Source organism: Equus quagga, chromosome 14 (assembly GCF_021613505.1).
Source record: "Equus quagga isolate Etosha38 chromosome 14, UCLA_HA_Equagga_1.0, whole genome shotgun sequence".
Classification (NCBI taxonomy): domain Eukaryota; kingdom Metazoa; phylum Chordata; class Mammalia; order Perissodactyla; family Equidae; genus Equus; species Equus quagga.
Genome location: NC_060280.1, coordinates 58,491,044 through 58,505,630, shown reverse-complemented (window position 1 = coordinate 58,505,630; position 14,587 = coordinate 58,491,044).

Below are 14,587 nucleotides of genomic sequence, written 5' to 3'. Positions count from 1 at the left end.
GCGCATATATTGAATACCTGTAAAATTATTAATGAAAATCTGTTTCTAACACTTGTCAAATTAATTAACAAGCCACTATTTTCACCGATAATCAAGGCACGTATGTCACTTAGGTCGATTAGCGAGGCCGTCGGTGTTGAGGGAGACCTGGATCAAGATGCAGTGCAGTTGTCTCAGCTGTCCCTGAGTGTGGGCTTTCTGATACACCACCAGCTGACCCCCTGCAGTGTGCATTCTCAATGAAATCAACTGTGTTCCTAGAGTTGAAGCTTAAGCTGCCTATTGCATACATGATAATGTGCTTGTCTATAGATGCCAAAGTATTTTAAGATAAACTACAGACACATAATGATTTCCAAACTTTCATAAAAAAAGTGTTGCAGACACTAGTTGTATGTCCTTGGGGCTGGGTAGTGGAATAGATTGGCGCTAAGAAGAGAATGGGCAAGAATTGTACCAGGAGCAGGTTTTCAGCAGGAGAGGATTCCAGCAACTATCTAGAGAATATAAGAATATTGTAAACGTATCCACTTACCACTACTCCTGTTTACTCACCCTCTGAATGCCGCCAGTTTCCTTATCTATGAAATGCAGATGATAGCACATACCTTATAAGGTGTTATGGCAATTAAATGAAATAATATTTCTAAAGCACTTAGAATGGTGCCTGACTATATAAATAAATCACAAATGATGAAAACAATACTTGAAAAACAGTCCTATGCAATTGCTCCTGGCTTTAGAAAAGTAAGGTATTTTGTTTTGTTTTGCTTTCACTGAAATGAGAGGAAAGGGAGCTTGTTAATGAACTAGATACTAAGGATATTTAAATTTCATGGATCAACAAGTTGAAAATGTGGTGCCTGTCAGTGATGCAGCTTATTCAATGTTAAATTCAGTAGGGACCCCTCTGACAACTTTGGACCCCAGGGAAGGAGACAGGATAACGGGAGCTATAAATATCACTTTTCTCCAGTGTCTGGGGACTTGGGAATAACAGACAGAGGTTGTAAGGAATGGCTGAGTCTGCCATCTTGAGCAGAAACCTACATTTTCTTCTTTTTGTGTGTTTTCCAGAGTTTTCATAATGAGCGTGCATTTCATAAGAACATGCTAAGAAGAAAATATGTTTTATTTACAAGTTAATCTTTTAATAACCCAATTCCTATTGTCTAATATTTTCTTGGAGGGATAAAGGTAACCCATTGCTTGTCTAGATAGCATTTTTTTAATAGAATAACACATTAAATCAACTTATTCTTATTTAAAGCTTGGTTTTAAAACTCTGTTTAAAATCACCTTTAAAAGTTTGTGTTAGTCAAAGCAGTTGTGTGTCTGACCTAAGGGCGCAAAAGTTTGCAAAGCTGCTATTCCACTCTGGGAAGTCGCTGGGCTGTCTCCATGGAAACAATTATTTCAAATGATTAATAATATAAGTTTGAGCTCTGAGGGGAAAGAGCTAAGGTTGGGAGAGAGATGTATCTCTTTTCTAAAAGAAAAGGGTATTTTCTTAAAATCAAATTTTATTCTCACTGTTTGGTTTTGCTTTGTTTTGTTTTGTTTGCTTCAGAGACCATGGGTTTATCTATCACTCAACTCATTCATGCAAGACTTGGAAGTCTCAAAGGGCAGAACCCATAAAACTCACTGCTCTTCCCCTCTCACTCAAAGGATCTGCAGGTTCAATAAGGAATAAATATATGCAAAAATTATCAGGGATAATTCTAGGAAATCATTTCTCTCTTCATTCATTCGTTCATTATTTATTGAGCCCTGTTATGTAAAAGTCACTGAGCTAGGCACAGAAGAAAATGTACAGCTCTCGTACTCAAGGAGGTCACCAGCAAGGCAGACAGAATTAAACAGAAGTTATCATCCAGGCCGAATGGGCTTGCACATGGGGGCATCAGAACCCCACACTAACATACCATATTTCATGTAAACTCCATGAGGGCAGGAGTTTGTTCATCGCCATATAAGCAGAAATTGGCTCCTATTTGGAATATTAGTAAACATTCAGTAATTATTTGGGAAATGAATGAACAGATAAATGGAATGAAGCCATCTGAAATTGTGAAAGATGTCAGCTCACAACGTATGCCCCAGTTGTGTTACCATAGGATGTTTCCCGTTTGCAGAGGCCCCAGGAGACAGTGGAAAGCATACACAGGACCATCCAGCCCAGGCATCATTCATTCTTCATGCATTTGGTCAGTATTTAGTGAGCTTCTGCTGTGGGAGGCCTGCGACATAAAGACAAGAAGTGATCTCTGCCCTCATAGAGTTCATAATCACTGAAGGAGGAGAAAGACACTAACAGCTATAATTTAAGGTGGTATAGTACGAGTCTGTAGAATGAAAAATTGTTTGAGGTAGGAACCATAATAGCTAATGTTTCCTGAGTGCTATGCCATGTACACTGTACTAAGCATGTTACACCTATTTTCTCACTCAGTTCTCACAACACTAGATGGGTGGTGTCAGTGTTATCCTCGTTGTAAACGTGAGGAAACCAAGGTTTAGTAACCTACACTGGGTCATACAATTACTACATGGCACAGCCAGGACTCGAATCTATCTTAATGTTTACATTTTATCGATAAATAGAGGTTGAGTAAATCCTGAGTGGTTTGCATTGGGCCAAAGGACTCATTTAAAAAAAATGGTGCAAAGCTCTTTTTTTTTTCCAAAGTTCCTTAAACCCTTCATCCCCTTTCCATGATTACAGGAACTCTGAGGTCACCCTGATGCCATAGTTCATTCTGCCTCTCTGCAAAAGCAGGTTAGAACGTGACAATCCCAAGGAATCCAAGGATATGGAATTAGGGATCTGCTTCCAACACATTGCCCTTCCAGCGTGGAGAGGGTTCTGGGCAGAGACCTCCTAAACTCTGTCTTCCAAGAACTCCACTTCCTCTGAGAACTGATTCCATACCCATTTATATGGTTACCATGGGAGACACTGTGTTAATCTGACATGATTCTGCCCTCATGGTCATGGTGGTTGATCCAGGCCTGGGCACCTGCCCCGAGCTGTGCCCGTTACAGACATGGTTGTAGTCGAGGAGTGGCTCCCTTACCCGAACTGGACAATTTCTGTCTGTCCTAGATTGTTTGTAACTGGATCTGACAAAGATAAGTTAGTCTCTGTCTGGGTACCTAGACTGTAAAATGTAAATCCAAGCGCATCTTCTGCTACTTGGATTCCACAGTTCCATGGTTCCACAGCCACGACCTCAGCAAACCAGACAATAGAACAAACTTAGAAGAAAAGGTTAGCACAAGGTCCAGACAGGAGTAGCAACTCCCTTTGGCTTTCCATAAGCTTAGCTCTGTGCTGCCTCAGGGAAGGGAAAGAGAATCCTACTCAACAAAACGAAGCAATTAGGCCCCTGCCTTCTGATTCCAGTTGCTCCTGAGGCCCAACTGAGTTTCTCTCCTTGAGTTTCCCTGAGATAGTCTAAGATCTTTAAAATAAATTGCCCCTTCTATTTGTTCGAGTTCAAAGTTTTTGTGTTTTTTTGCCATGATTATTTGTATTGCCAAAGAGGTTGATGGCCTGGAGTAACAGCCTCTCTGCTTCTGGGGCCTTCCTCCTCCCTTGGGAGGAAAGTTACAAGGGGCTTGAGAAGAGAGATACTTTTCCTAGCCAGTGGCTATGACATCACCACCACCACCACCACCACCAATAACCTATTGAGTGCTCACTATGTGCTGGGTGTGGCGACAAACACTTTAAAAACATTTCCTTTAATCTTCTCAAGTGCCCTCGAAGATGAGGTGGTATTATAACATTCATTTTGTTCCTGAGCAAAACTAACTCGCTTTAGGTGACAAAGGTAGTGAACGAATAAGAAGTGACTGAGCTTGGATATGAACACAGGTCAGTGTAATCCCAGCCTCTGGAGCTGTTCTCCATTCATATGCCAGAGGACTGATCAGACTACTCCTTCCCCAATCATCCCACAGCCTCCCTTTTCTCTGGCCTCAAGTTTCAATTTTCCCTGGAGACCAAGGGATGTTGCCAACAGCAGTGGTTTGAGTCCACCCCTTACTGACCTTTTCTTCCTCTCCTTCCCTATGGCTTCCCCGTTCAAGTGGTGAGCATGGCTTTTTACTGCACACAGTGCTGCTCTTCTGATTCAACCATTTGCCAAACAGACCCGGCTCCTGTTCTAGGTTGTTCCTCAAGGAAATGAACAGCCTTATCAAGTTTCCAGGAATCTCTGAGATATTGGTGACACCAATCAATTCCGTTTAAATCTGACTTAGTAGGGCAGCAACTCCCTTTGGCTTCTCACTGACTTAACTCTGTGCTGCTTCTTGAAAGAGAGAGAGAAAAAATCAGATTCACTAAGACAAAGAAATTGGGCCCGACTTCCATTCTGAATGGGTTTTCACTAAAGTCTAAAACATTGTCATCTAAAACCACAGAGTGATATGGCCTCTCTGAGTCAGGGGCAACAATTATTTAAACTCTGCAGCTGCCCACCATGTAGTTGTGACCCGGGTCTTAAACCCCATATGCTGTGAGGTAGAAATGCAGCTGATTCATAACAAGGGTGGGATGCAACTGCTTGACAGGGGCTTTCTCTCTGGCTCACTGGGTCTGCATATTAGAGTGCGCCTGTTTGAAACCACCCATCATTGATACTGGATGCCTTCCCAGCTCACAGAATGAGCCCTTCTGGAATCTGCCAGCCCACCATGAAGGGTGGGGTGTCTCAGTTGCTCTGCTCCATCCAGCTGGATCCTTGCCCAATCACACAAGGTACTAATTCACCTTCCACTTCCTGGAAACGTGCTGATGCATCTAATTAGCCAAAAACATTCTCTGTTTAGTTAGAATGTCCATGCCAAGAAGAAACATATTATTAAGAATAAGTCCTGTACACCCTTAGACTGTGTCCCCCACCCCCATCTGGGCTCTTGGCATGAAATTACACAAACATTATGCAGCTAATGCTCAATTACACAGGCATTAGGAATCTAGACCTCAATTTTCTCTTTTCTTTTACTTCCCGCAATCTTTTCCACTTGGCTTTGTCAGCTTGGTCGTCTCTCTGCTGAGAGATGGGAGTAGAAATAAAATTTGAATCTATCCATTGTATTGCTATGAAGGCAGCGCTAGTTAAAGATTTGGACAGAACAGGATCAAATGACTAAAAGGAGGAGCAGGGATTTCTGTTATTGCTCTTTCTCTATTCCTGTCCCCACATTTTCATAAACAATTGTACAGCGCATTTTATTTCATTCTGTCTTTACTCCCAAAATTGAGCTTTCAGACATCGGGTTTGTCTATGCCACTTCAGACCTGGGAAATGTGTTACCTTGAAGAGGGCAGAGCTAGTTATTAAACAAGGCCAAGAGGAGGTAATCCTGCTGATTTGGGGCCTGCCTGTACTAAAGGCGAAAAGCTCGCGGCCTCACGCTGCAAGCAGGCTTCCTAGGACAGAACACCTCAATGGGCTCCTGTGGAGAGCCCCCCACGCCTCAGGGAGAGGGTCATCTGAGGTCCCAGGAAAGGGAGAAAGGCAGAAAGAGTAAACAGCTCCAAATAAGGAGTTGTTTTTCCTGAACCATCACTGAACACTTAAACAACTCAAGGTAAGGAGTTGTTCCACTCTGTGTCTGAGGCCACCTCCCTTTTGACAGATTTAAGGCTCTCCGTTAGGTGGGAGAGCTTGTCCGTTTAGTGCAGGGTGAACTGAGATGACCCTGGGGAGCGAGTCAGCCTCAAGTCTTTCTGGCCACACTGGATGATTGGACAAGAGTCTCTGCTTAAACTTTAGACTTACGTGTGAAGTCCATATTTTAATATTCAAGAAACTGCTTTGGTTCACATATGATTTATAGGCTGAAACAAAGAATGTAAAAGGGGCAAAGACAAAATATGTCTGTTAGCGTTTAAGGTCCTTTTATTTTTATGTACCATTTATATTAAAAATAAAGTATTTAAAACAAAGGATTTAGAGAATGATGACCTAATTTTGCAGAGGTATTAGGTATTAAAGAATGAAATAATTTATTCAACTGTATTTTCAACTTTTTAAGGCCCTAGATACAATGGGAATCTTTTGATTGCACAAAGAATCCAGGGGTCAGACAGTTCCCACCAGCATTGTCTTATTGATGTCCTGATGTCCTATTTTCAAGCCTGGGTTTTCACTGATATTCAAGGATTTGGGCAATTGGCTCATCTATGCTTAGAAAAAGAAGGGGAAAAAATTCAGTGAATTCATTGCACAATTTTTCAACCCTTGGTAAGTTCATTGTATTGTACCATTCTCTCTCACCACACACTCAGGAATAATCATGCCTCTGCTGTCCTGTGTTAGGTCTTGTAGTGTCTGGAATCATGGTGTAGTGGCATCCTCTATTACCAGAAAAAAAGAGTCAGTCTTAGGAGTAGCCACTGATGAATCCACTGGGAATACTGAGATGGGTGCAAAATTTTTCATTGCAATTGCCACTGCCCAACTTTCAGCCTTAGATTTGCCCTCCAGTGGAGTGGCTGGGTCCTGTTTCCCTTGCATCCCTTCCTCCTTCCTCCACTCCTCTTCCTTTGGGTGCTGTGTTCCAAACTTCTTTTTCTCTCTTCCCTTTTGGTCAAGGCTAGTGTGACTCTTCCTCTTGTGTTGCAGGTTGATACTGGATGTATCTCAGCGCTTACAGGACAAAACCCCTGTCTTACACCAGTACGGATCACTTCTCCATTGCTGACTGTGATGTGCTTTCCTACTACAAGGTACCCCCCTCACCAGGGATAAGGATGGGAAACAAAACAGGTAAAAACTACAGAATCAGGTGTTGCGATACCTTTAAACTTATAAACCAACAGAACTAATAAAAAGGTTTTTTAAAAAATACTAATGTGGTCTTTCAGATCATTCAAACATTTTCAAACTCTTAGCAAATATCTTACCCCTCTTCAAAATTTGGACTTTAAATTTATAATATAAACATGGGCATACATTTCAAAACTAAATACATCTTGACAGTTTGCTTTGAATGATGTTGAGGTTGGCAGCTAGAGACTCACTTGTTGTCTTCGTAAGTAAGGCTTTAGGTGCCCTGGGGGTTTGAGAGATTGAATCATGGGAGGAAAAGCCATTGCCAAGAGCTGTAGCCTCAAATTTTCATGATATAGAATCACTTTGGGCTGAATTCATCTTTCTAGCTATATTTTTGTTCATGGAGTCATTGCTATAAGCATTTTCTTCAAAGAAAAGGAGCTAAACTCATTTTATTAAAACAAAATGGGTAAAATTGAAATTGATAATTTCCTGTCATTTTCTATTTATGAGAAAGCCATTTGATGTAATGGAAACAGCACAGGATTTCTGATTAAAGGACCTGGATTTAAGTGTGGCCCCCAGGTAATCATTTAACATCTGAATCTCAGTTTGCTTACCTTGAAAATGGGATGATAATAATAAGCATGACATTGTCCTAATGACCAGAAAAAGTGGGAACCTGACTTGCAAACCATTAAAGTGCTATAAAAATGCAAGGAATTTTTATTAAATTTATTAAGAGAATAAGACAAGAAAAGGAAAGAGACTGTAAGAGGCTCTATACTTCTGTTGGGGAATAAATTTTAAAAGCCAAAGGGAAAACAAACACATGCCACAAAGTAGAGGAAGGAGATGCATAATCCCTTTTGAAATAGAAATTCTAGTAAATTTTCCCTAAACATTATATCTGGGGCCACAATGGGTACGACAAGGGCCAGGTATGTTCAAAGTGCTTAACATAAACTATCTCATGCTAATTGTGTTATCATTGTCCCTCTTTTAAACATGGGGAAACTGAGGTATAGAGGACAAAATTAATTTTATCACGATTTAATTTTATCAGTAAATGGCAGAGCCAAGATATAAACTGAGATAATCTAGCTCTAGAATCTGTCTTCTTGTCTATTATGCTGTTTCCAATCGTGTAAACAAAGAAGACTAAAATTTTCTCTAGGGTATAGATAGAAGTTCCTGGTCATTGAGTAAAGTTTTCTAAGTTATATACAAATGACATTTATGGAAGTGATTGAGTAATACTCTACATAGTGCCAAACAAACACTAAAGTGCCTTGTTGAACTTTGTGAATTCCATTTCACGTAAAATAGTAAAGTTCACCAAGCCACTAGGAGGATTTTGCAAATACTTTAGTAGTTCATCTCATACCTGGAACCCCAGATCCCCCTTTTCAGGAACATTGAATTGAACTAGCTCCTTAGATTCCAATTTGCTTTGCAAAAATAAGAGCAAAGAAATAAGAGCATGATAATGGTGTATATATATAATTTAAAAATGGATTCTGTTTTCATTACCCTGGTGTGGCTATTGTATAATCAATAAGTTGCCATCATTTGGACACTAGATATAACCATAATCATACTTTAGTTCAACAAATAGAAGAGGGGGTAGTCCCTACAGGTTGTTGTCTATAACCATTGTTCATACATTTAATTAGGGATTTGAGACTAGATAATGTTTATAGTCTTTTCCTAACTTAACATCTTTTGTGTCTGTGCTTTAAAGGAGATTGTAGTTGTCGATATTACTAGTTCTGCCATTTTCTTCACATTTCTTTCAGGCAGTGTCCATGGTTGGATGGCGCTTAGCACATAGCAAGGGCTCAATAAATATTTGTTGAATAAATAAATGAATGTAAATAAATCCACCATCATATCATGGTGATTATGATACGCACCAGATATTAGCATTTATGAACCAAATTCTCTTGATCTGCATTTGTCATGAACTGTTGTCTGAAAATATCGAGCTTTTTGAGACAGGCTACGGTTATTTCAAGAGATAGTATCAGGATGTTTGTTTCTTTTAATGTAGGAAAACCCTCCTCTAAAGCACGTTAGCTGCCTTTGAAATTCTGGTCTGGATCCACGCAGTGAGGGTAGCTCCTTGAAAGTATAACCGTTTTCTCATTGTTGTGTGTCTCATGGAACCATGCTTAAGCTTTCGACTTGACCTGACTTTTACCTTAAGATTAGCTTGGTAGACAGCTTTTACTCTGCTTCCTCCTCGAAACCTCATCAAAAAGAAAGTAAAAGATTTCATTAATTGCAAAATCCTACAAAAAAGGGGAAGAAATACAGTGAAACAAAAAACAGCAACAACAACATAAAAGCAGAAGGATGAGTAATAATTGACTCAGCAGTGGAGAAAAACAGGAAGCAAACCAAATTCATGAAACCTTTAGGAGTGGGAGCAACAGGCTCTTTAGGAATTGATGGTTTGGATAAGACTAAAAAGAAAAAGATTAATTGAAACAATTATGTCTCCAGGTCCACCCTCCCACACACCCATTCCATACAGCCAGGCAATTACGCTTCTCCCACTTCAACAGAAGACTGGACGTTTGTCCTCTAGAAAAGGTATAGTAGAGAGACCTTTGACTGGGAATCACCTCAGGATGGTTAAGGGTGGGAACCATACCAAAAATGGAGAGATCAAGTGAATATTTATACCAAATGTATAGCGTACTTTCCTCAGTTTAGTTGCCAGGGCATTGGCCAGTAGGCAGGAGATGGGTGCATCTGAGCAGCCCAGTGTTAAAGCCCTGAAGAAAGTGCTATCAGAGTTCTAGTGAAAGTGTCTTGCCAGAAGATCATCCGGTCACACTACAGGAAGTAAGCCCTTCTCTGAACACCTGGACTTTCCAATTAGCATTTGTTCTTACTTTTTGTTCTGAAATCACTATAAACTCACAAGAAGTTGCAAAGTACAGTGTAGAAAATTTCCATGTACCTATCACCCAGCTTCACCAATGCTAACATCTTAAATAACCATAGTGTGTTATCAAAACCAGGAACCTGACATTGTCACGATACATCCAATTAGCTTTTTAAACAATTTCATTCTTAAGTATGAACAGATGTGTAAAGATGGTCAGACATCTCAGGAAATATTTTTTAAAAATTAAAAAGAATAGGGGCCTTCTTGGTGGCACAGTGGTCAAGTTCACACGTTCTGCTTTGGTGGCCTGGGGTTCACCAGTTCAGATCCCGGGTGCAGACCTACACACTACTTGTCAAGTCATGCTGTGGCAGGCATCCCACATATAAAGTAGAGGAAGATGAGCACGGATGTTAGCTCAGGGCCAGTCTTCCTCAGCCAAAGGAGGAGGATTAGCAGCAGATGTTAGCTCAGGGGTAATCTTCCTCAAAGAAAAAAAATTAGAACGAATATCTTGGAGAAACTAATGCTGTGAGTGGCAGTGAAAACTTCAAAATATAAAAGAAAAAAATGAATATCTAAGAAATAGGAACAGGATTAATAAAAAGAACTTTAGTAAATAACAAAGAGCTCATAGAAATTAAAAATAATCATAACAGAAAGTACAACAAATAATAAGAAATGAGCAAACAACAAAAAAACTTCAGTGTAACGGTTGAAAGAAAACATTACTGTACAGCATGGTGACTATAGGTGAGAACACAGTATTGTATAATTGAAATTTTCTAAGAGAGTAGAACTTAAATGTTCTTACTGAAAACAGAAAAAGGTAACTATGCGAGGTGATGGATTGTTAACTCAGTTGTGGGAATCCCTTGACAATATATATGTACATCAAATCATCACGTTCTGCACTTTAAATATCTTACAATTTTATTTGTCAATCATACCTCAATAAAGTGGAAAAAAAAGAAAAATTAAGATAATCTCACAGAAAGTAGAGCAAAAAAGAAATATATGGAAAATAGATAAAAGAAGAAAGTTAAAGAATCAATTTAGGAGGTTCCACATCCAAATAACAGAAGTTACAGAAAGAGAGAATAGACCAAATAGAAAGGGGAAATAAGCAAAGAAATAATTCAAGAAAATTTCAAGGCTGTGAATTTTTAGGTTAAAGGATCTCACTGAGTATTCAGTACAATGGATGAGAAAAGATCCACATTTGGATGTGTTACTGTGAAATTTAAGAACACTAGGGATACAAAAAGATACTAAAGACTGCCCGAGATTAAAGACAGGTCATTCCTAGAGGAGTGTGATTCAGAATGGCTTTGCACTTCTCAACAGCAACACTGGGAACCAGAATGGATCCATGCCTTCATAATTCTGGAATCAATTAATTTTCACTATAAAAGTCTAAATCCAGGAAATTTATTGATTATGTGTGAGGGTAGACTATAGACTTTTATATATGCAAGATCTTAAAAAGTCTACCCGCCCCCACCTTCAGGCATCCTTTATGAGAAAGCTGCTGGAGAATGTGCTCCACAAAAACAAAAGATTAGTTGGGGCCAGCCTGGTGGTATAGCAGTTAAGCTTGCTTCAGAGGCCCAGGGTTTGTAGGCTCAGATCCTGGATGTGAACCTACACACCACTCATCAAGCCATGCTGTGATGGTGTCCCATACATGAAATAGAGGAAGACTGGCACAAATATTAGCTCAGGGACAATCTTCCTCACCAAAACAAAACAAAACAAGGGACTAGACCAAGAAAAAGGAAAAGACAGGATCTGAGGTTCAGATCACTCAAGAGAAAGGCAAAGAAATCCCCAGGTTCATGATGAAGGGTGACCTCAAGAGGACAGCTGTGAAACATAGAGACCATATTTCATATTGGAATAGGACAGAAAACCGTGAGAAAGATGATTCCAAGGAGAGGAAATTGATAAGATGTCTGATGTGTCTGTGCATATTGGAAGAAGATTTTAGATAACTGGGAGGGAGCTTGTAGATGAGTGAGTTAATAGTGCATAGAAAACTAAGTAAACAGAATACAGTTTTTAGCTCCAGGAAAATAAAACGAATGCAAAAAAGTAAAAATAATTTTAGTATAATACAAGGCTGACTTGTGAATAATGTTCACATTGCCATACTAAGGTGAGGACTGAATGCTGGGCTTATCATAATGATGATACAATTATTTCAGAAAAATGGGGCACAAATAGTGTGGAGATGCTCATGAAAGAGAACTAGATCCTCCTCTTCCATAGAATTATAATTGTTAATACCAAAACCTCCTCAGATCAAAAGTGGTGCAACAATCACGTTACTTAGAGATATGGAGGTAAACACTAAAATATTCAAGAAAACAAACTTAAAGTCATTGACTCTAGGGAGCAGGATGGGGCAAAGGAAATTGGGCAAACGACAGCTGTTTTGTTTAATTTTGTTTTAAATAATGATCATTGTGGAAATTTTGATTTTTAAAACCAGGTGAATGTATAGGTCTGATAAAAATAAAAGTCAAGTTAAAAAAAAGATTAGAAAAAAATAAGGATTAGCCCAGAAGAGATAAGATTCCAGCAAACAGCATTATGATAATCTGGATTTAAGAGAGACTGACAGTATTTGGGGGCAGTTGGAGAGGACCTTCCCCCGTTCGAGGAGTGGAGAGTAGTTACTGTCAGAGTTCTCAGACACTGTTAGGTGCTAAGTATTAAAGCAATAACAGAGAGGCTAGACTTGCACTTGTGTTCTTATTTCCTCAGGGGCCAGAGTCATTCTGATAGGAGGATCTATCAGTCATTCTGATAGGAGGGTCTAACATAGCATGCCTTCCTCTGTTTTTCTTCCTCCCTTCCCCCATCCTCATCAACTAAGAGCACATCGAAGAGGCAGGGTCAGGAACATCTGTGGTATTGACCCTGACTGTGAAAACATCCAGCATAAGTGGAGACTTCTCCACCTACCAAGAACAGGACTCTCTCACCTACGCTATTTATAGAGTCTTTGTCATTAGCCATAGGGATCAAGCAAAGTCTAAGGTGTTGTCAAGTTTAGAAATTCTGTCACTGAGTATTTATTTGGAAAACAAACAGTCTGGATCCTATATTGCTAGAATGCTAGCTCTGTAAGCTTTTTAGGGACATACATGGAAAGGGGAATAAGGAACATACACCATATTAGAAGGATTTCATTAACTTATTGATTCATTAAGCAAGAGGTAAAATTTGTCCCTCACCTAACGTGCTAATTAAGATTAGGTCAGGTGACTAACTAGAGGGGAAATGTACTCCATGCACGGCAAATATTCTTCTAAGTCTCTTGGATGGGTCAGCAAACTCCAAGAGCCTGTGAATGCAGATATCTGTAAGGGATACAAGGGATGTGTTTATAGGAGGGATGCACCTAGAGGAAGCTCAAGGTAGGAGTGAGGGCTGAGAAGGATAATATCATTATCCAGATTTTAAAGATACTTTCAAAGGTATTTTATTGTATAAATTGTGATGCAACCACGTCAAAACTAGTTACAATGAATTCCAATACATGGTCAAAATCATCTGATAGTGAAATATTTCAGTTCTTCAGATAAATGATAAGTAGATATGGGTTGGGATTTGAAGGTAGTTTTGTAATATAGCAAAGGGGGATACAATGGTATCAATTTTAATAGACCTAACCTGTGTTATTTTAAATACTACTAATCGTCTTTAAACTTTTAATAATCATGTTGGTGGTTGCTAGCCCAGGAGCCAGGTAACTATTCCTCCTGGGAGAAGTCTCATTCTCTAATGCCAATCTCTGGTTTTCAAACAGTTTTAGGTACTTCAATCAATATCTAAGGTTTGGCCATTATTTTTAAACTGTACACATTCCGGTATTGCATGGAAGTGTTTTCCTAGCTGCCAGCCCTTCTCGGCATCTTTATCATTTTGAAAATGATGCACAAGACAAATTCACAAAGGGACCAGGCTGTTATTTAATTTATTGAAATTTGTTATTCACTTCATATCAGATATCTTTCAATATATATTAAAAACACTTATTATAGAACAATTTTTCCAAAATCACAGATCAAAAGTAAATTTAATTGCTTCTAGATCTTTCCGTATACTATATGACATTTCACTGAAGAGATAAGAGACAGGGCAAGGAAATTTTTTTTTTTTTGAGGAAGATTAGCCCTGAGCCAACGTCTGCCACCAATCCTCCCCCTTTTGCTGAGGAAGATTGGCCCTGAGCTAACATCTGTGCCCATCTTCCTCCATTTTATATGTGGGACTCCTGCCACGGCATGGCTTGATAAGCAGTGGTAGGTCTCCGCTGGGATCCAAACTGGCAAACCTCAGGCCGCCCAAGTGGAGCATGGGAACTTAACCATTACACCACCAGGCAGGCCCCAGGAATTTTTTTAAAAATGTTAGTGGTAAACTGAGTGGTTCTGCTGAGGGGAAGAAGAGAAGACAATGGCATAGCCTACGAATTTCTTCTCTTGCCAAAAAAATATCCAGGAAGATGGTTGTCCTGGTATGAAGATGCAATTTTTCTTTAACTGAATCCCACTTGGAGAAAACATTCAAAGACCCTCCCTCCAATGGCAGCATCTTCCCTCAGCAGTTCATCTTGGGCTCCCATGAATTACGGAAACTGCACCCACCCCACAACTTGCTGTATCCACAAGTTCTGACCTGCCAACAAAAGTCAGGCCCCAGTGTTGATCAGAATTTAGTTCTCAGGAGGAAGGAGGATTCAAGAAGGAATTATAACATAGGATTGGTAGGTGTCCTATATTTTAGCTGGATCCAAGGAATCATTCTCTTGTGTTAAGAAAATCATTTGACAGTGGATTTTCAGAATTGGAAGGGAATATGTAATACTTTCAGTTCCATTCCC